The following is a 20585-nucleotide window of genomic DNA, read 5'->3' as shown; positions in this document are numbered from 1 at the left end:
GGTAAGTTTTATCCTGCAAGCCATGAACCAGTTTAGTAGCCCTTCTCTGAATTCTCTCTAAGGTATCAATATCCTTCTGAAGATAGGGTCTCCAGTACTGCGTACAATACTCCAAGTGAGGTCTCACAAGTGTTCTGTACAATGGCATGAGCACTTCCCTCTTTCTGCTGCTAATACCTCTCCCTATACAACCAAGCATTCTGCTAGCATTTCCTGCTGCTCTATTACATTGTCTGCCTACCTTTAAGTCATCAGAAATAATCACCCCTAAATCCCTTTCCTCAGATGTTGAGGTTATCAAATATTCAGTACTCTGCCCTTGGGTTTTTACGTCCAAGGTGCATTATCTTGCAGACAGTCTTGTAGACTGTTTCCATGTTTTATATCTTATGTATGATAATATATAGTTTTGGGGGTTTATGTTTGGACATAAATCCCCAAATGGATTCTATTACATCTAGACACCATAGTAATAGTTTCTCGTAATGTTATCACTAATATCTCTTTTATTCCATTAGAGTGAGTTGTTTCCATAGGGGGAAAATGTCCTTAATATTCACCCTAATATGGTTATAATAGTGCATTGATTTGCTGGCCAGCACTGATTATATGCGTTTTCTTTGAGTGAAAAGCTTATGAACAATGAGAATCTGCTCTATATATTAAAGGTGGAATGCATACCAAATACCAAGTGGAACGCACACATCATCAAATAACGCCAGGGAAGATAGACGCACTGGAAGTGACATCAGAAGATCCAGAATATGAATTTAAACTGGAAAAAGGAAGGAACTGGAACGAGAATGAATTACCATCAGCTGCAAGTCATTTGGACCATCCAATAGAAAGACACAGAAGCCATATTTAAGGAAGGACTCAGGTACTATATTGCTTGTTTTTTCTTTCATGATTTATACTATTTTATTATTTGTTATTGTATTTATATTATTTTATTCATCTGTTGCTACACTTTGGAGGTCCCTGAGGAAGTCCTATTTGGGACGAAACATGTAGGATTACTCCCAGCAACTTATATGTGTTTTTCATATTTTATTATATTTTAAGTGTTTTTATACACAAATTTTAATAATAAATAGCAGTTTTTTGCATCGTGAATATCTGAGTCCAGCTCATTATACTTCCAGCGCTACCGGGAAAGGAGGAAGGCGCTTACGATTAGCCCCCCGCTTTATCGGGGGAGGCACCCTGAGGCGAATTACCACTCTTCATCTTCTGAGTGCCACTTTATTTTGCAATATTATTCAAGTCATACAGTGTTACACTATTTTGTTGTTTTTTTATTTCATTTGTAGATCTGCAGCTGTATTCTCCATTGTGTTAATTTCGTTTTTACTGCGTATAGACAGTCCCTGCAGACATTTTCATGCAAACACTGTCTTTTCAGTGTTTACATTAAAGACTAGGGACCTGCACAGATGGCCACTGGAGGTGTTTTCTGTGGCAGTGCTTCATAGTTGGCAGCACTGCCATTCAGCATCTCCATGCTCTGCATGGAGACAATGAAGTTTCCTCATAGAGATGCATTGAGTAAATGAGATGCTGATTGGCCTGGCTGGCGTTTGGCCCTGCCCCTACCTCACCTCCTTGTAGATCTTAAAGGACCACTATAGTGCCCGGAAAACAAACTGATGAACAAAGGGTACCACTTGTATACTGACAATTGTTTTACAAGTGTTCCTTTGTTCAAGCAACTGTACTGTTTTGATACAGTAGCTTGCGGTACAATCAAAAAGAACGGTGCAGGCTTACCAGGACAACTTGCACGTACGCGGCTACGAAGGGAGGAGACCTAAGCTCTGCGCCAAGAGGAGCTGTCTGCAGTTAAGTACAGAGACAAGAAGAATGTGTACCTTCTTACCACCACCCACACTGAGATGACTGTGGAGGTCTCTGTATGTGGCAGAGCTGAGAGCACAAGGAAGCCAGTGTGCATCAAGACCTATAACTGGCATATGGGTTGGGTTGATCTGGCAGATCAGCTGCTGCAGCCCTACCTAATTATATGCAAGACAAGGGCCTGGTACAAAAAGGTTGCAACCCACAACGCTTTTTTGTTGTTCAAAAAAGCACCGTTTGCAGTTTCAGATCATTTTGGGGCTTTTGTACCATGATGCACCTGCTCCCCAGGCGGTGATGGGAGAGAGCAGAGTTGGGGCTACACATTTTAATTTTAAAACTCCCCCTACTGCGGCAAAGCAGCATCCCCAAAAAAGATGCTGAGTCTTGTTTTAAGAGGAGCCCTGGAAAGCCTGAACTCTGCATTGGGGACTGCTTCAAACGATACCACACACTAGGCATGTGCATGGGACAAATTTTCGGTTCGGTTCGGCTCGGCATTCCAAAATTCGGGACTTCGGCAATTCGCACTTCAGCAATTCGGCACTTCGACACTTCGGCTCTTCGATAACTTCGGCACTATGACACTTCGGAACTTCGGCTCTTTGGAACTCCGGCACTTCGGAACTTCGGCAACTTTGGCACTTCGGCACGTCGACACTTCGGAACTTCGGAACATCGGAATTTCTGAACTTCTCTTGCAGCCGCTTGGTAGATAACTCCCTAATTTCCACGGTATTAGGGAGTTATCTACCAAAAGGCTGGAAGACCTAAATTGGTCTTTCAGACAAATTTACTAATACTAAGTAAAAATTACTTAGTATTAGTCAATTATGCCCCTACTCGCTATACTGCGAGTAGGGGCATGTCTAGTAAACAGTGAGCAGCCTGTGTAATTTGGCTCATAACTCTCTGATTGGTGGATTAAGTAACCAATCATAGAGTTCTGAGTCAAATTACACAGCGTGGGAAAAATCCAAAGAACTTTCCCACGCTGTGTAAAATGACACAGAGCACTATGATTGGTGGATTTCAAACCAACCAATCAGAGTGCTGTGACAGGTAAATGTAGAGACTTACCTGTCAGTCTCTTCATTTACCTGTCAGAGCACTCTGATAGGATGGCTTAAACCCACCAATCAGAGTGCTCTGAGCCTAATTGCAGGGTGGGTCGAGAGCTCAGTCTGCGCGGAGCCCTCGCCGTGTGAAGATGGATTTTTTTTTGCGCTTTTTTTTTTTTGCGTCGTTATTATGGCTTTTTATTTGCCCTTTTTTAGGGCTGTAAAAATAAGATTTTAGAAGAAAGAAAACATCAAATGGTAAGTTTTATATATATTTTTTCAGGTACTTAGTTAAATCGTCCCCCCTCATTATTTTTAGGGTGAGGGGGGTAGGTAGGGGTTAATTTTTTGGGGGAGAGGGGTGACTAGGGGTTTGGGGACCCCTTGTCACACGGGGTGGGGGGGGTTAATTTTTTTATTTAGGGCCCCCACCCCCCGCTCAGGGGTGTGGGCCAGGGGGAGGACATTAGGTCCCCCCTCATTCTAATTTAGGGCCCTCACCCACTGCTCAGGGGTGGGGGCTAGGGGGAAGGTCATTAGGTTCCCCCCTTATTCTAATTTAGGACCCCCACCGCTCAGGGGTGGGTGCGGGGGCAGGACAATAGGTCCTCCCCCATTACTTTACTTTAGGGCCCCCACCCACCGCTCATGGGTGGGGGCCGGGGAGAGGACAATAGGTCCCCCAGTATTTTACTTTTGGGCCCCCACCCGCCGTTCAGGGGTGGGGGCCGGGGGGAGCAATAGGTCCCCCCTTCAAGTTAGGAGGGGGAGGGGGGACGTGTTTTTTTGTTTGTTTGTTTTTTACAATGAGCTGCCACAGGCTGCTCACTGTTTAATAGACATGCCCCTACTCGCGGTATAGTGAGTAGGGGCATAATTTACTAATACTAAGTAATCTTTACTTAGTATTAGTAAATTTGGCTGAAAGACCAATTTAGGTCTTTCAGCCTTTTAGTAGATAGCTCCCTAATACCGTGGGCATTAGGGAGTTATCTACTTATTCATTACTGTCATTACATTGACTGACCAAGTAACTTACATTTTATATGAATGTGTGTTACTTGATTGTTGTAAGTGTTGCAAATGCTTACAGCTGAATCCTGGCTACATTTGTATACTTTTTATTTAAAATTGTATACAGTGTAACATTCTTCTTCTTCCACTGGGTAAGTATATTAGTAATTAGGCAATACTATGCTTCGGAACTTCGGCAGTTCGGCACTTCAGAACTTTGGCAACTTCGGCACTTCAGCACTTCAGAGCTTCGGCTCTTCAGCACTTTGACACTTCGGCACTTCAACACTTCTGAAATTCTGTAATTTCGGAACTTCGAGACCTCGGTAATTCGGCACTTCAGCAATTCGGCCCTTCGGCTATTAGGACATTCGGAAGTACCCGAATGTCCAAATTGCCCAAATTCGTCCGAATTCATATTCGGCCTGAAACTAATTGTACATGTCTACCACACACTAGTCCATTTTGTGTTTTTTTTTATTTTGTTACGTTTACCCTATGCATGGGGGGGGCATGGGTGTACTAAGGAGGCCTTTCCGAAAACAACCCAGAGTGTTTTTTTTTTTGCAATAATCAACAACAGGCTTTCCTAAATCATAGTCAAAAAGCAATGTGTGTGTAAAAATGAAAATTGAAAAATTGCCACCACACACTTTCTCCAATTTTTTGACTAAAACAATTGCATCAAAGGCATCAAAACACTACATATACAATACTGTGGAGTGTCAACTTTTCAAATATATGCACGCTCATGGCAAGAAAATTAATTGGGATATCTGAAAAGGCCCCCAAAAAGAAGATAGGCAAAGAAGATATGTAAAATTTGAAAAACACATGTCAAACGTTTGGCTTTGCACCCCCAAACAACCCAACAAACCTATGCATAGGTGGTATCACTGTACTCAGGAGATGTTGCTGAACACATATTGGGGTGTTCTTTGGCAGTAACATCTAACAGGAGCTGAGAATCCATGCCTAAATTAGATTGTAGATATATGCAAAATGAGAATACAGATGTAGATCTACAAAGAATAAAATAAAACAATAGTACAACACTGTATGATAAAATATGAGTGCGCTAAGTAGAATAGAATTCACAAAATTAATGAATGGTTTGCGCCCGAGGGTGCCTCCCCTGATATCACTGGGGGGCGTGAACACTGCTCCTGCTCCAAGGAAGGTGAAGTATGACTCAGGAAGTGGAGTAAAAAAATATTTATTCTTTATTTAAAAAGATTAAAAGTATGAATAAACAAAATAAGCTGTAATAGTACCAGGTCCTACGTGTTTCGTCCAAATGGACTTCCTCGGAGACCTCCTGGTATATGGATAGGTAACAGCAATAAAACAAATACAAGTGAACAATAAAACCCTCCCCCTGAGTCGTTTCTTTTATACTAAAGTTCCTCTTCACTGGTGCTTCACTGGGCATCTGTGCTTTGGTACAGCTGTCTGTAGTTGAATTTCCCGGGTTTCATTGATTGTGTGATGTCACTTCCGGTTTCCGGCAGTTGCGCAACGTCACTTCCGGCTCAGCGATCTTTTTCTTATGATCAAAGTAGAAGTGTGCGTTTCACTACAGGGCAAAATGCGTTCCACCTGTAGCTTCCTGTGATGGAAAGATTAATGATGGGAGCCCTTTTAATGGTGAGAAAAACGGTATATAATATGTGTGGGTACAGTAAATGAATAAAAGGAAAATTATAGCTAAACACAAACACAGCAGAAATGTAAAACGAGCCCTGGTCCTTAACGGTAAGAAAATAAAAAAATGGCCTGGTCACTAAGGGGTTAATCTGGCCAGCTGGCCTGCTTTTATACATTTCACAGTCACAGCAAACATGCCCAGGACACTCCCACACACAACAGAGTAACCCCTCCCCTGTGCTTGAGAGATAATTGAGTCAGGAACTGTACAAACTCAATTATCTCCAGGCACAGAAAACACACAATTTCTAAAAAAATTTTTTTAAAAATACACATAAAATACATGAAAACCCTACAAACATTACATCCTCTGATAGCACTGATCTGGGTGACCAACATATACAAAAATCACCCAGATCGGTTCATGGGTTCGGGATTTCCATGAAAGTCAATTATTTGACCGACCACGCATATGGTCCTATGCCCAAAACAGTTCCATGAAATCAGGGCTAACAGTCAGTCAACTAATATAACATAAAAACAAAGTTTAAAAAGATACCCGAACAGTACAAATAAATCTCATGAACCAAATCTTTTTACCAGCCTTTTCTATGGCCCAAGTCAGTGGGCAGGAGGCTAGCCTCCACTCTCCTCCAGGAGCTTGTGGCGAACGTCCAGGCAAGGGGGTGTTTTTCACAAACGATAAGTCCCGAAAAATAAACAATAGTCACAATTAAGCCACAGAGAAAACGGAAATATGAAAAAAGTGCACTTTTATTAGTAAAAAAATATATGTAGACTATAAATACATGGCATCAAACTGTTATGGCAGCCCTCATAATTACTGCAGGTTGTACAGGTATTACATATCATACAAACTACATGGTGTGTTGGAGTGGCATAGGTCTTCAAGTATAAGCAGCAAACTTAGGCAGAAAATTAGAAGGAAAAAAAAAAAAGAAAAACAATATATATATATAGCAAAAAACAGTACTACCTGCAGCTGCCAGACAGGGGAGAGAACACGTGCACAGCTACCCGAGTGAAAAGGTCGAGTAATAAAGCCCTGGATGCACACCCTTGGTGCTTTCTCAACATGGTAGGACAAAGATGCTGGAACTTGGGGTATAAAGACTGTTCCGAGAAGGCCATTGCTATGGATGAGTTGAGTGTCTTAGAATTGGAGAGACACACTGTGGAATTTAACTCTGGTTTGTCACCTGTTCTCTGGGCTCTAAACACCTTATTCTGTCCTTGAACACATGTTTATTTAAGTGTGCCCTATCCAATAGTTGCTTGTTTAATTAGCTTTTCTGGTGCCCACTTTGACTTCAGATGCAAGCTTCACCAAAGCAGGATATAAAAAGAGATCGGTTTTATTTTACAATAATAATATTTTCAACACAAAGGTTTAGCAAGACAGATAAATGGTATTGAAGGGCTACGCTACGATCTGGGAATCCTTTCATGTACACAAAACCACAAGAGCATCGCACGATTATATGACACAATACAGAATCCATCATGCTGGCAACATGTGCTTTTTATATTAATTTTTTAGTTGTTGAACATGTGTCCTTAAAATGCTTTGCAATTGCCTAAAATGGAAGGGAGACATTAGACCAAAATATGTTTGATGTATACATTTGTTATATGCTTTACATATGGTGCAGATACACGTTTTGTTCTCAGCTGGAAGCAAACTTGTCATTTGTAGATGACAGCACCATTTCACAGAAGGTTCACAAAGATACAAAAATGTTTTTATAGCTTTATAGACAATGGAAGTTAGCTCAGACCACAATTATCCCATCTGTTAAGTTTTATTCCCCCCGGAACAGGGTTGAGTAATTCAATAAATTGTGGAGTTTTGCAATACTTAATGAAACTCTACAACTCTGAGATGAATTTAAATGAACACTCAAAACACCATAACAACTACAGCACACTATAGTGCTTCTAGTGCAAAGAGTGTCCTGGTACTCCCCATTGTAAGTAGTCAAACTGGTTTAGCTTGAATTAAAGTCTTACCTGAAGTCCTCCGAGTGCCAGTCTACACTTCCTCTTAGTCTTCAGGAGAGCCAGAAGCTCCTATCTAGGAGCCTCAATTAGCTCTGCTGATCTGAGCCCTGCAGTGCAAGGCTATCTCACTGGCTGAGACTGTCAGCCAGGTCTTTCTCAGACAGAGAGTTTCTGTCTCTCCTGTTGGTTGCCGTAGAGGCAAGGACCAGACCTCAGATGATTAGTTAATACATTTGCAAGGTATTTGTGAAGTTACAGGGCCAAATTAAAGGGACATTATAGTCACCAGAACTACGACAGTGATTCTGGTGTTTATAGACTGTCCATGGAGCCTGAGAAAAGGCAGTGTTTACATTGCCGCCTAGTAAGACCTGTAGTGGCAGTCACTCAGACAGCCACAAGAGTAGATTCCTAGTCACGAGTGCAGGATATACGTACAATGTCTCCACATTCTGCATGGAGGCACAGAACGTTCTGTAGGAGGAGATGCTGATTGGCTCATGGCGATGTTTTGCCACGCATGCACAATAGCCTAACAATGCTATCCTTTGGGAAAGCATTTGATTGGCTGAGATCATCAAGATTGATGAAGTCAGCAATGGACACGGGCCATCCATAGTGAGACCCGTGAATTTGAATTTTAACAGATTTTATAGGCTTTTTAGCTCACATATTCAAATAACTTCCTAACTGCACAATGGTACCACTCTCTTACTTCTCGCAAACTGTGTGTTTTAAACATTTCCAGCCCATTTCTTTCAAAGCATGTGGTTTGAATTAATTTTGGGGGTTTTACATGCACATTGTAATTTTACAGTTTATTTAATCTAATGTGTTACTGTGCTTGAATATAAAGTGTTTATAAACTTACAGGACCAAATTAGATACCTGCTCATTAATAAAGTAATTCACTAGAGTGAGAATTCAAATTCACGATAGAATTGTTAGTTATACTTCTAGCTCAGCTTCTATGGCCTTCAATTTTAAATTCACTTTACATTTATTTTGAATTCTTGAATAGCTCTGTTAGTTTTTTCAAACTTAGAATAATGGTACAGTCTGAGTCTATAAGAAAGCTAGCAAAGACCTAATCTGGGTAAGCTTCCCAAATGATATAATATTTTTGGATAAACTTTTAAAATGATAAAATGTTATAAAAACGATTTAATTTTTTTTTTTAGATTCATTTTTTATTATAATTTTGCAAATGTAACAAATATTTAACAAATAATAAACATCTGGGTTCAACATCATCTTTCAAGTCACAACAAACCAAAAATGGTATGTCAAAATATTACAATGAATCTCCATATATTTTGTTTCTCAATTATATAGTGAGAAAAAAACGGGTCACAAGAGTATTCTGAGAACAGACAACAGCTGAAATAGCCTGCCCTTCGGTGGGTCCCCGCTCAGAACTCAAGCTGGTTTTAGCTCATCTTGTGCCATTACAGAGAGAACATATCTGAAGCATATCAGACTGGTCCCACCCATACGGGCAGTCCAGATCCGAAATGCCGTTTTTTTCTCTCCATAAGTTTAAAGGGTAATCCAGACGTGGACCCCTTGCTCACGGTGCCTAGAGATATCAGCTATGCCTCACTGATGATGCCTAACAAGGCTGAAACGATCGTCTGGGGTTGCTGTATCTCTTGTGCAGAGAGAACTTGCTGGCATTTCGGATCTGGACTGCCTGTATGGATGGGACCAGTCTGATATGCTTCAGATATGTTCTCTCTGTAATGGCGCAAGATGAGCTAAAACCAGCTTGAGTTCTGAGCGGGGCCCCACCGAAGGGCAGGCTATTTCAGCTGCTGTCCGTTCTCAGAACACTCTTGCAACCTGTTTTTTTCTCTCAATTATATAGCGTTGTACATTACTATATGCAGTTAGTATACTCTTGCAGTTGAGCTCTTTTAAGTTTAAATCATCAAAAATAGATAATACAAAAAACATAAGTAAAACCTACAACATAAAAACTATTTTAATTTAGTAGCATTTTGATATAGTAATATAATTTTTATAATTATATATTTTTTATATTTAAAAAAAACCAACACATTTATAAAAGTTTATCCAAAAATATTACATTGTTTGGAAAGCTTACCCAACAATATTAAATTGAGCCCAAAGTTAGAGTGAGCAATGGTCTGAGGCCTTCTATAACCTCTTGTAAAATAATTTTATGGCAAGACAGGAGGCTTCATATTTGCTTTATCTTTCTTTACTGAACCTCCCAGCAGCAAAGGAACAGTTAACAGTAATGTAAAAAGTTCAACCAATCAGATAGTATAACAGTATTATATGATGTCATCAAACTCCTCCCATATCCTCTTTCTTTGCTGCTTGCCTCCCAGGTGAGTCTACTCCAATTATATTGCTGTATCATTTAACCTTTAATACACTATTTCCTATTAAAAAATGTATTACAATGGTCATATACCTTTAACACTTTATTCACTTATCACTTTAACAACACTTTCTGTGGAAACATTTATGCTCTATTTATTTTAATTTCATTCTATTCAATCTTGGACTACTTTGTAAATTTCCTATTAAACTTTATTTAGGTTTCCCCTTTAAATCGCAGGAGGTTTTTCCTCCTGCGACTCATTACTGCTTTTTACTATTCTCAGTTTCGCGCCCGTTCGCATCAGCACTTAGCAAGTGCATTGTTTCCCGCCCTTTTGCTGGCGGCGGCCATTTTATTTGCATTCCAGTCACCAGAGCAGCGATCAACTCGCCTGACTTCGGATCTGGTAAGTACTATTTTCCTCTTCTGTTATAGCACCTTAAAGTGCTAATACCTGAATTTGTTTTAGTGATTTTTTCCCCCCTTTTATTTCCTTCTCAGGATTTTTTCCAACACCTGCTGTATTATCATTGTTGTTACTAAATAAAGGAAGGCTTTGTGGGTGACCCCCACCATTTTATTATCTGCCACTTCATTATATTGAGTGTCTTTAATATCAATTCTTAAGGTGTTTCAACACCAATATTACTGTTAAGGGTGACCCCCTTATACAAATACACTATAATTATAGTGATACAACACTTTAATATCAATTCTTAAGGTGTTTTAACACCAATATTACTGTTAAGGGTGACCCCCTTATACAAATGCACTATAATTAAAGTGATACAACACTTTAATATCAATTCTTAAGGTGTTTTAACACCAATATTACTGTTAAGGGTGATCCCCTTATACAAATGCACTATAATTAAAGTGATACAACACTTTAATATCAATTCTTAAGGTGTTTTAACACCAATATTACTGTTAAGGGTGACCCCCTTATACAAATGCACTATAATTAAAGTGATACAACACTTTAATATCAATTCTTAAGGTGTTTTAACACCAATATTACTGTTCAGGGTGACCCCCTTATACAAATGCACTATAATTAAAGTAATACAACACTTTAATATCAATTCTTAAGGTGTTTTAACACCAATATTACTGTTAAGGGTGATCCCCTTATACAAATGCACTATAATTAAAGTGATACAACACTTTAATATCAATTCTTAAGGTGTTTTAACACCAATATTACTGTTAAGGGTGACCCCCTTATACAAATGCACTATAATTAAAGTGATACAACACTTTAATATCAATTCTTAAGGTGTTTTAACACCAATATTACTGTTCAGGGTGACCCCCTTATACAAATGCACTATAATTAAAGTGATACAACACTTTAATATCAATTCTTAAGGTGTTTTAACACCAATATTACTGTTAAGGGTGACCCCCTTATACAAATACACTATAATTAAGTGATACACAACACTTTATTACTACTCAGTGGTGAACCCCACTGTCTATGGTTATAATTAAGTGGTTAACCCCACTGTTTACTATCATAGTGGTACAACCCACTTGTGTATATTTTAGTGGACAACCCCACTAAATATTGAGTGCCGCCTACGTATTAAACTACACAAATATTTTGGGTGACCCCCATCTATACTCTGAAATAATTTTGGGTGAACCCCATTCAACTCCATTCTTTCAAATTAATATACTTAACTGTTTGGCAACCGCGCTAAGACATACCATGTCTGACAATAATGAGCCCGCTATATCCCAGGTACTCAGAGCCTGGTTGGTTTCAACCATTGCAGATTCCATCCCCAAGGCATTAGCAGCCTTTCATGAGAAACTTCGGCCGAAGTCACCCCTACTGCACGTCAACTCTCTGATTCCGAGGACTCTCAACCCTCGGATCAGGAGGTTACACGCAAACGCCCCTGGAAAGGGGAGAGTAGGTCTGCGGGCAAGGGCAAGGCTCCTGCCAAGTCCCAAAAATTGATTGCCACTCGCCCCGTTCAAGCTAACTTTACCCCTTAGAGGGTCTACATCCCACACGTTAGACGGGGTTGACGATTATTTCCTTGGATATTCTGGTGAGGACCCCTCGGCGAATGCGCTAGGGGATACCCCATCGGAATTTGTCAAGGAAACCTTTCTCACACATAAAGATCTAGATGCTATACTACCTAATCAAAAGGACCCGATTCAGACATCCTTCTGGATGCTTCGGGTGATCCTTTATTTGACCCCAGGGTCATCAGACACCCACGGTCGGCAGAATGGGCTCCACCAGAGCACATTTCCAACTTTTGTAAAATGTGGTTATGCAAACCACTGGACAAAGAAATTAGGGCAAAACTCAGAGCCGAGTGCCCTCGACCGACCATTCCAAACAAGGTAGCTCTCATGCCAGATTTGACCCAAACACAGTTAGAGAGTGGGCCCAGAGAGCCTTATGCTTACTAGGCAACGCTAATGTGGCCATGTCCACTGAGAGACGCTAGGCGGCACTGTACAAACTGGATGCAAAATTAGCCGATCTGAGCTCCCGAGAACTGGGACCAGAGGCAATGGATTACTGTTTGGGGACTCGTTCATGAAAGACCTTTCCAAACATGTAGCGGTGTTCACCACCCTAAATAAGGCCCAATCCTCCTTGCGCAGGGTTTTTCGTTCTCAGTCAGGCCGTTTTTCTGGGAGAGCTGGACGTTATAGAGGCCGAACGAACAGCAGAATCGCCTTCACAGGCTACAGGCCTCGCCCCTCTGAAAACTATTGGCAATCGGGACAACCCCGACCCTACCACAGGCAACTATTCACTAATAGAGGGTCTATCCGGGGACGTGGATCTGCCTTCCTACGCGGAAGAGCTGTTCCAGGTAATAAATCTCCCTTCTTTCAATGTACCTATAGCAGGTCGATTAACCAGTTTTTCCAACAGTGGGAATTACTTTCTCAGGATCTATGGATCCTACACACAGTCCAAGGGTTCAAATAGATTTCCTTTCCACCCCTTCCAGGACACCCCACCTACACCACTACAGATGTCTGCAGCAGACAACCTGACACTACAAACCGAACTGCGCAAGCTAGTAAAAAAAAAAAGAGCCAATAGAGAAATCCCCTTTCCCGCATACTTTTCTAAGCAACATTTTTTTTTGGCCACAAAAAACTGGAGACCTACGCCCAATTATCAACTTAAAAAAACCTGAATCACTTTGTCAGGTATCGCCACTTCAAGATGGAGGGCATCCATCTACTCAGGGACCTCCTTTGCGTGGGAGATTGGTTCTCCAGCTTCGATCTCAAAGACGCATACCTCACAGTTCCTATTGCTCGCAACCATCGAGCTTTCCTTCAATTCCTCTGGCAAGAGGAAATCTGGCAATTCACATGCCTCCCGTTCGGACTATGCTCCGCACCATGATGTTTCACGAAACTGATGAAACCAGTGATGGCGCTACTCCGATCACAGGGGATTCGATCCATCATATATTTGGATGACATCCTGATAATGGCACAAGACATTCGCAAATTGTTATCAACCCATCAGATTCGCTTACGCGATCTGGCCCACACTATAGGCCTACTGTCCGCCTCTATCCAAGCCATTTACCCAGGACCTTTACACTACCGAGCCATGCAACGGCTCAAGACATACTACCTACACCGTTCCACCTCCTACGATCAGTACATACAGCTGACAGACGAAGTTCGTATAGAACTTCACTGGTGGCTTAACAATATGGAAGCCTGGAATGGCAAAGCCATCTTCGGATCACAACCAGATTTAATTCTGGAATCCGATGCCAGTCTCCTGGGATGGGGCGCCACATGCGCCCAAGGGTCCACAGGGGGACTTTGGTCCCCATCCGAACAAGCACTGCACATCAATTGTTTGGAATTGATTACAGGATCTTTCGCAATTCACAGTTTAACGAAAGACTGTTTCAACTGTAGTACTGCGCATGGACAACGTCTCTGCAGTGCGCTATGTGAATCGGTTAGGAGGCTCCCGATCCAAGCTACTATACGATCTGACCAAAGATCTTTACCAATTCTGTCTAGAACGGAACTTATCTATCAGAGCGGAATATCTTCCGGGCACGGACAACCTAGTCGCGGATTGGTTCTCTCGCCATTGGAGGGATGTAAGCGACTGGCAATTAGACCCCCGCGTGTTCCACCAAATTCATTGCCTTCGCGGGCCCCTTACACTGGACCTGTTTGCATCCCGTCTGAACCGCCAGACGGAAGCCTTTATCAGCTGGCTCCCAGACCCCAGTCATGGGCAGTCGACGCCTTTCTACATCCTTGGCCGGAGACAGGAGCCTATGCATTCCCACCTTTCTCCATGATCCAACGCACCCTCTTCCGGGTCAAAGCCCATATAGTGACGATAGTCATTGTCACTCCACTAAGGAGAACCCAGACTGGGTCAGCTGGTGTTTTTCAGCACCTCTGACGATCAACCTAAATTTTCTGTCTACCCTATTTGATCAAGGTAAATCCTATCGATCAATTAATGTCTATAGATCCACTATCTCTGCGGCCCATAATCCCATTGACAATGCGTCAATAGGGAAACATCCTTCAGTCTGTAGACTTTTACGAGGGATCAGGTTAGCCAGACCCCCTCTTCCTAAATACTCCTGTTTCTGGGATATCACTCAAGTCTTTTCCCTTTTAGAATCCTGGACCGCTAATGAAAATTAGCGAACAAAACTAATTCTTCCTCCGTATTCTACCTTACTTTCCTAATAGACAGTCACTCTGCGTGGCACTCTGCGTAAGGCATTATTTAGATGCCACCACCACTCTACGCCCCCCTACGGGACCCCTCCTCGTGTCTTATGTAAATCCACACAAACCGGTATCCGCACCCACCGTCGCACGGTGGATCAGATGGATACTAGCGCAAGCAGGCATTGACTCAAATTTTGGCACATATTCAGTCAGAGGAGCAGCCACATCCTCAGCCTTTCGCGCGGGAAGCTTCCTCTCAGACATTTTGTCATCTGCAGATTGGTCCAGAGAGTCCACGTTCCGTACATTTTATTTCAAACCTATGACACATGCTGCATCTTCTATCATATAGGAGCGTTAAAACAGCAAATATGAAGCCTCCTGTCTTGCCATAAAATTAGGGATTATTCTAGCTTTAGTGACTGAATAATCTAAATTTTATTAATGACAGGAGGCGAATATTTTCCCCCCCTTCTTTATTTTCACTTTCTAACACCCGCCCAGGTAAGTTACTATGCATTCCAGTCTACTGGTTACACACACTTTATACACCATCTGCCATAGGTTCACGCCATAACACTTCTAATCTAGTGTTTGAAATATTCAATATTATATTCAAAGAGTAACTACGATTTGTTCTTAACATACATGCCATACATTGCATTCACCTAGTATGAGAACCTATACTCTCACGTCTCTTCTCTATTCCCTTAGTGTGAAAAATACCTACCTTTGTATATACGGCTCCTTCAAGCATGCTGAAGATTCCATATGTTGACTACTTCAGGACTCCAACTTAGTCCGCAGTTCATCGTTACAGTTTACACGGTTGACACAGACATATCATCGACCACAGCAAGAAAGAGGATATGGGAGGAGTTTGATGACATCATATAATACTGTTATACTATCTGATTGGTTGAACTTTTTACATTACTGTTAACTGTTCCTTTGCTGCTGGGAGGTTCAGTAAAGAAAGATAAAGCAAATATTCGCCTCCTGTCATTAATAAAATTTAGATTATTCAGTCACTAAAGCTAGAATAATCCCTAATTGTGGACTACGGAGCCTGTGGCAGGGGTAAAAAAATAGAATTTTTGGAGTTTGCAAAAACGCTTTTTATTATTCTCAAAATGCATGCTTGTGAGACAGGATGAGATATGTTCAAAATGCAAGAATGGTGATGTACTGAATTAGCAGGCTTGTTGCATATTGCGATAACCAGGTCCGGCCTCTAGGGTGTGCGAGCTTGCAGGCGCACAGGATGCCATGGACCAGGGAGTGCCATGTGGCCGACACAGCTCGCACATGGCTGGGTGACAGTACTGCAGGGGAGCTAAAGCAGGTACCCTGGTGGAGGATTTCATTATTCTCCACCCGGGTCTATAAAAAAAAAAAATCAAGGCAGCGGGGGCAGGGCTTAATGAGTGGCGGGCTGAGACTTATCGCGAGGTGGAGGCAGGGCTAATACCTACTTGAAGCCCCTGGTAACTGCTGCACAGGAAGAGGGAAGAAGGAAGGAGTCCCTGCTTCCCCAACAACCAACTGCATTCACTCCCCCTTCCAGCCATAATGGAAAGAGGTAAGTCTGTGTGTGTTTGTGTGTGACTGTCTGTCTGCCTGCCTGCCTGTGCATTTTTGTGACTGTCTGCCTGCCTCCCTGTGTGTGTGACTGTCTGCCTGCCTGCCTGTGTGACTGTCTGCCTGCCTGTGTGTGACTGCCTGCCTGTGTGTGTTTTTTGTCTGAAAGACCAATTTAGGTCTTTCAGCCTTTTGGTAGATAACTCCCTAATACCGTGGGAATTAGGGAGTTATCTACCAAGTGGCTGCAAGAGAAGTCCCGAGGTGCTGAAGTCCCGAAATTCCCAAATGCTGAAGTTCCGAAATTCCGAAGTGTCGAAGTTCCGAAGTACCGAAGTTCCGAAGTACCGAAGTGCCGAAGTTGCCGAATTTCCGAAGTGTCGAACTTCCGAAGTCCTGAAGTGCCGAAGTTCCGAAGTTGCTGAATTTCCGAAGTGTCGAAGTGCCGAAGTGCTGAAGTGCCGAAGTTCCGAAGTTGCCGAAGTTCCGAAGTCTTGAAGTGCCGAATTGCGAAAATTCCGAATTTTGGAATGCCGAACTGAACCGAAAATTTTCCCCATGCACATTCCTAGCCATCATGGGGGTAATTCTCATTCCTTGGCTACCATATGATCGCAAACGCAATATTACCAATCTGCCAAATTTCAATGTGAATCAAGCCTTATATTTGACCCTGTAACTTTCAAAACCACTATAAAACCTGTACATGTGGGGTACTGTCAGGGCCGGTGCAAGGATTTTTGCCGCCCTAGGCAAAAGTAAAGTTTGCTACCTCCCACCATGTGACATCACAATGCCCCACCCATATGATCTGCAATGTTAACTAACGCCAGTGCTGCAGTGCCGCCATGTTTACATTAAAAGGTCTGCAGGGACAGGCTATAGACACCAGAACCATTACATTAAGCTGCAGTGATTCTGGGGACTATAGTGTTTCTTTAATATGAGGTAAATTAGAGATTAGTGCCACAAATAATATACTAGATTGCCTACTTACAACCAGACGAGGATGATGATGGGCTCTACCTGCAGTCTGGCTCCACTGGTCTGATGTAGAATAGGCTCTCTGGAAGCTGTTTGTAACTGTGGTCACAAAAATCAATGTTCTGGGAGAACACACCTTTACACAGCTCAAGGTCTGGGTCCCAGGGTCCACCTTCATGTTCCACTAATTAGTTTGTTCACAGGGGGTGGAGTGTGTAGGGGATGTCCTGATATGTGTGTAAGGAATGCATTGTGTGAATCTGTGTTTGTATGTGTAAGGGCTGCAAGGTGTGTTTCTGTGTATGTACGGGATGCAGTGTGTGCATCTGTAAGGGGTGCATTGAGTGTGTGTAAGGGGTGCATTGAGTGTGTGTAAGGAATGCATTGTGTGTTTCTGTGTGTGTAAGGGATGCATTGTGTGTAAGGGTTGCATTGCTTGTGTGTGTGTGTGTCTGTGTGTGTAATGCATTGTGTGCAGTGGTGTATCCTGGTTTTGTGCTGCTCTAGGACAAAACTTAGACTGTTACTTTAAGCTAATTTTACATTTTAGGCAACAGTAGCCAAAGTTTAAAAATGCTCCAACTTGTTTTCAGTTCAGCTATTTTGTTGGTAAAGATTTAAAACTCACTATACTTTTATTACGCTTAAGTGAATCACTCCTTGTATGTTTAAAACATATAATTATTTTACCCACAGCTAGTGATGTCGCGAACATAAAATTTTCGGTTCGCGAACAGCGAACGCGAACTTCCGCAAACGTTCGTGAACGGGCGAACCGGGCGAACCACCATAGACTTCAATAGGCATGGCGAATTTTAAAACCCACAGGGACTCTTTCTGGCCAAGATAGAGATGGAAAAGTTGTTTCAAGTGGACTAACACCTGGACTGTGACATGCCGGAGGGGGATCCATGGCAAAACAGCCATGGAAAATTACATAGTTGATGCATGTCCTCCCCCCTGGCCCCCACCCTTGAGCGGTGGGTCGGGGCCCTAGATAAGAATGGTGGGGGGGACCTACTGTCCTCCCCCCCGGCCCCCACCCCTGAGCGGTGTGTGGGGGCCCTAAAAAAACAATAAGGGGGGGGACCTACTGTGCGGTGGGTGGGGGCCCTAAAAAAACAATAAGAGGGGGGTACCTACTGTCCTCCCCCCCTGGCCCCCACCCCTGAGCGGTGGGTGGGGGCCCTAAATAAAGAGAGGGGGGACCTACTGTCCTCCCCCCGGCCCCCACCCCTGAGCAGTGGGTGGGGGCCCTAGATAAGAATGGTGGGGGGGACCTACCATCCTCCCCCCCAGCCCCCACCCCTGAGCGGTGTGTGGGGGCCCTAAAAAAACAATAAGGGGGGACCTACTGTCCTCCCCCCTGGCCCCCACCCCTGAGCGGTGGGTGGGGGCCCTAAATAAAGAGAGGGGGGGGGACCTACTGTCCTCCCCCGGCCCCCACCCCTGAGCAGTGGGTGGGGCCCTAGATAAGAATGGTGGGGGGGACCTACCGTCCTCCCCCCGGCCCCCAACCCTGAGCGGTGTGTGGGGGCCCTAAAAAAACAATAAGGGGGGACCTACTGTCCTCCCCCCTGGCCCCCACCCCTGAGCAGTGGGTGGGGGCCCTAAATAAAGAGAGGGGGGGACCTATTGTCCTCCACCCGGCCCCCACCCCTGAGCGGTGGGTGGGGGCCCTAGATAAGAATGGTGGGGGGGACCTACCATCCTCCCAACCCGGCCCCCACCCCTGAGCGGTGGGTGGGGGCCCTAAAAAATGAGAGGGGGGGACCTACTGTCCTCCCCCCGGCCCCCACCCCTGAGCAGTGGGTGGGGGCACTAGATAAGAATGGTGGGGGGGACCTACTGTCCTCCCCCCGGCCCCCACCCCTGAGCGGCGGGTGGGGGCCCTAAATGAAAATCCCCCCCCCCCCAATCAATCAAGGTGACTAGGGGTCCCAAGCCACTAGTCACCCCCCCCCACCTAAATCAAACTATCCCCTACCTACCCCCCTCACCCTAAAAATAGTGAGGGGGGAATAAAATAACTAACCTGTAAATAAAATTAAACGTACCATTTGACGTCTTCTTTTTTCTAAAATCTTCATTTTTCAGCCCCAAAAAAGGCCAAATAAAAAGCCATCATACCCGACGAACTTAAAATAAAATAAAAAACCCGAGCGCAAAAAAATAATCCATTTTCACCCATGCAGGGCTCCGCGCAGACTGAGCTACTCAGGGCGGGGGAAGGCTTATAAAGCCTTGCCCCGCCCTGCAATTAGGCTAAGAACACTCTGATTGGTGGATTTAAGCCAATCAGAGTGCTCTTTGTCATTTTACACAGCGTGGGAAAGTTCTTTGGAATTTTCCCACGCTGTGTAAAATGACATAGAGCACTATAATTGGATGGTTTTCAAGCCATCCAATCACAGTGCTCTGTGTCATTTTACACAGAGTGGGAAAATAGCCAGGTTACTGGCTATGGAGGGATAATGTATAATAAACACAGGTTACTGGCTATGGGAGGGATAATGTATAATAAACACAGGTTACTGTTTATGGGGGGATAATGTATAATAAACACAGGTTACTGGCTATGGGAGGATAATATATAATAAACACAGGTTACTGGCTATGGGAGGGATAATGTATAATAAACACAGGTTACTGGCTATGGGGGGATCATGTATAATAAACACAGGTTACTGGCTATGGGAGGATAATGTATAATAAACACAGGTTACTGGCTATGGGGGGATAATGTATAATAAACACAGGTTACTGGCTATGGGAGGGATAATGTATAATAAACACAGGTTACTGGGTATGGGGGGATAATGTATAATAAACACAGGTTACTGGCTATGGGAGGATAATGTATAATAAACACAGGTTACTGGCTATGGGAGGGATAATGTATAATAAACACAGCCCCACCCCACCATTCTTATCGAGGGCCCCCACCCACTGCACAGGGGTGGGGGCCAGGGGGAGGACAGTAGGTCCCCCCCTATCTTTATTTAGGGCCCCCACTCACCGCTCAGGTGTGGGGGCCGGGGGGGAGGACAGTAGGTCCCCCCCTATTGTTATTTATGCGGCCCCCACCAGCCGCGCAAGGGGGGGGAGGTTATTAGTTTTTTTTTTATATGTATAATAAACACAGGTTACTGGCTATGGGAGGATAATGTATAATAAACACAGGTTACTGGCTATGGGGGGATAATGTATAATAAACACAGGTTACTGGCTATGGAGGGATAATGTATAATAAACACGGGTTACTGGCTATGGGAGGATAATGTATAATAAACACAGGTTACTGGCTATGGGAGGGATAATGTATAATAAACACAGGTTACTGGCTATGG

Source organism: Pelobates fuscus, chromosome 6 (assembly GCF_036172605.1).
Source record: "Pelobates fuscus isolate aPelFus1 chromosome 6, aPelFus1.pri, whole genome shotgun sequence".
In the NCBI taxonomy this organism is placed as follows: Eukaryota; Metazoa; Chordata; class Amphibia; order Anura; family Pelobatidae; genus Pelobates; species Pelobates fuscus.
This window is presented reverse-complemented; position numbering follows the sequence as displayed.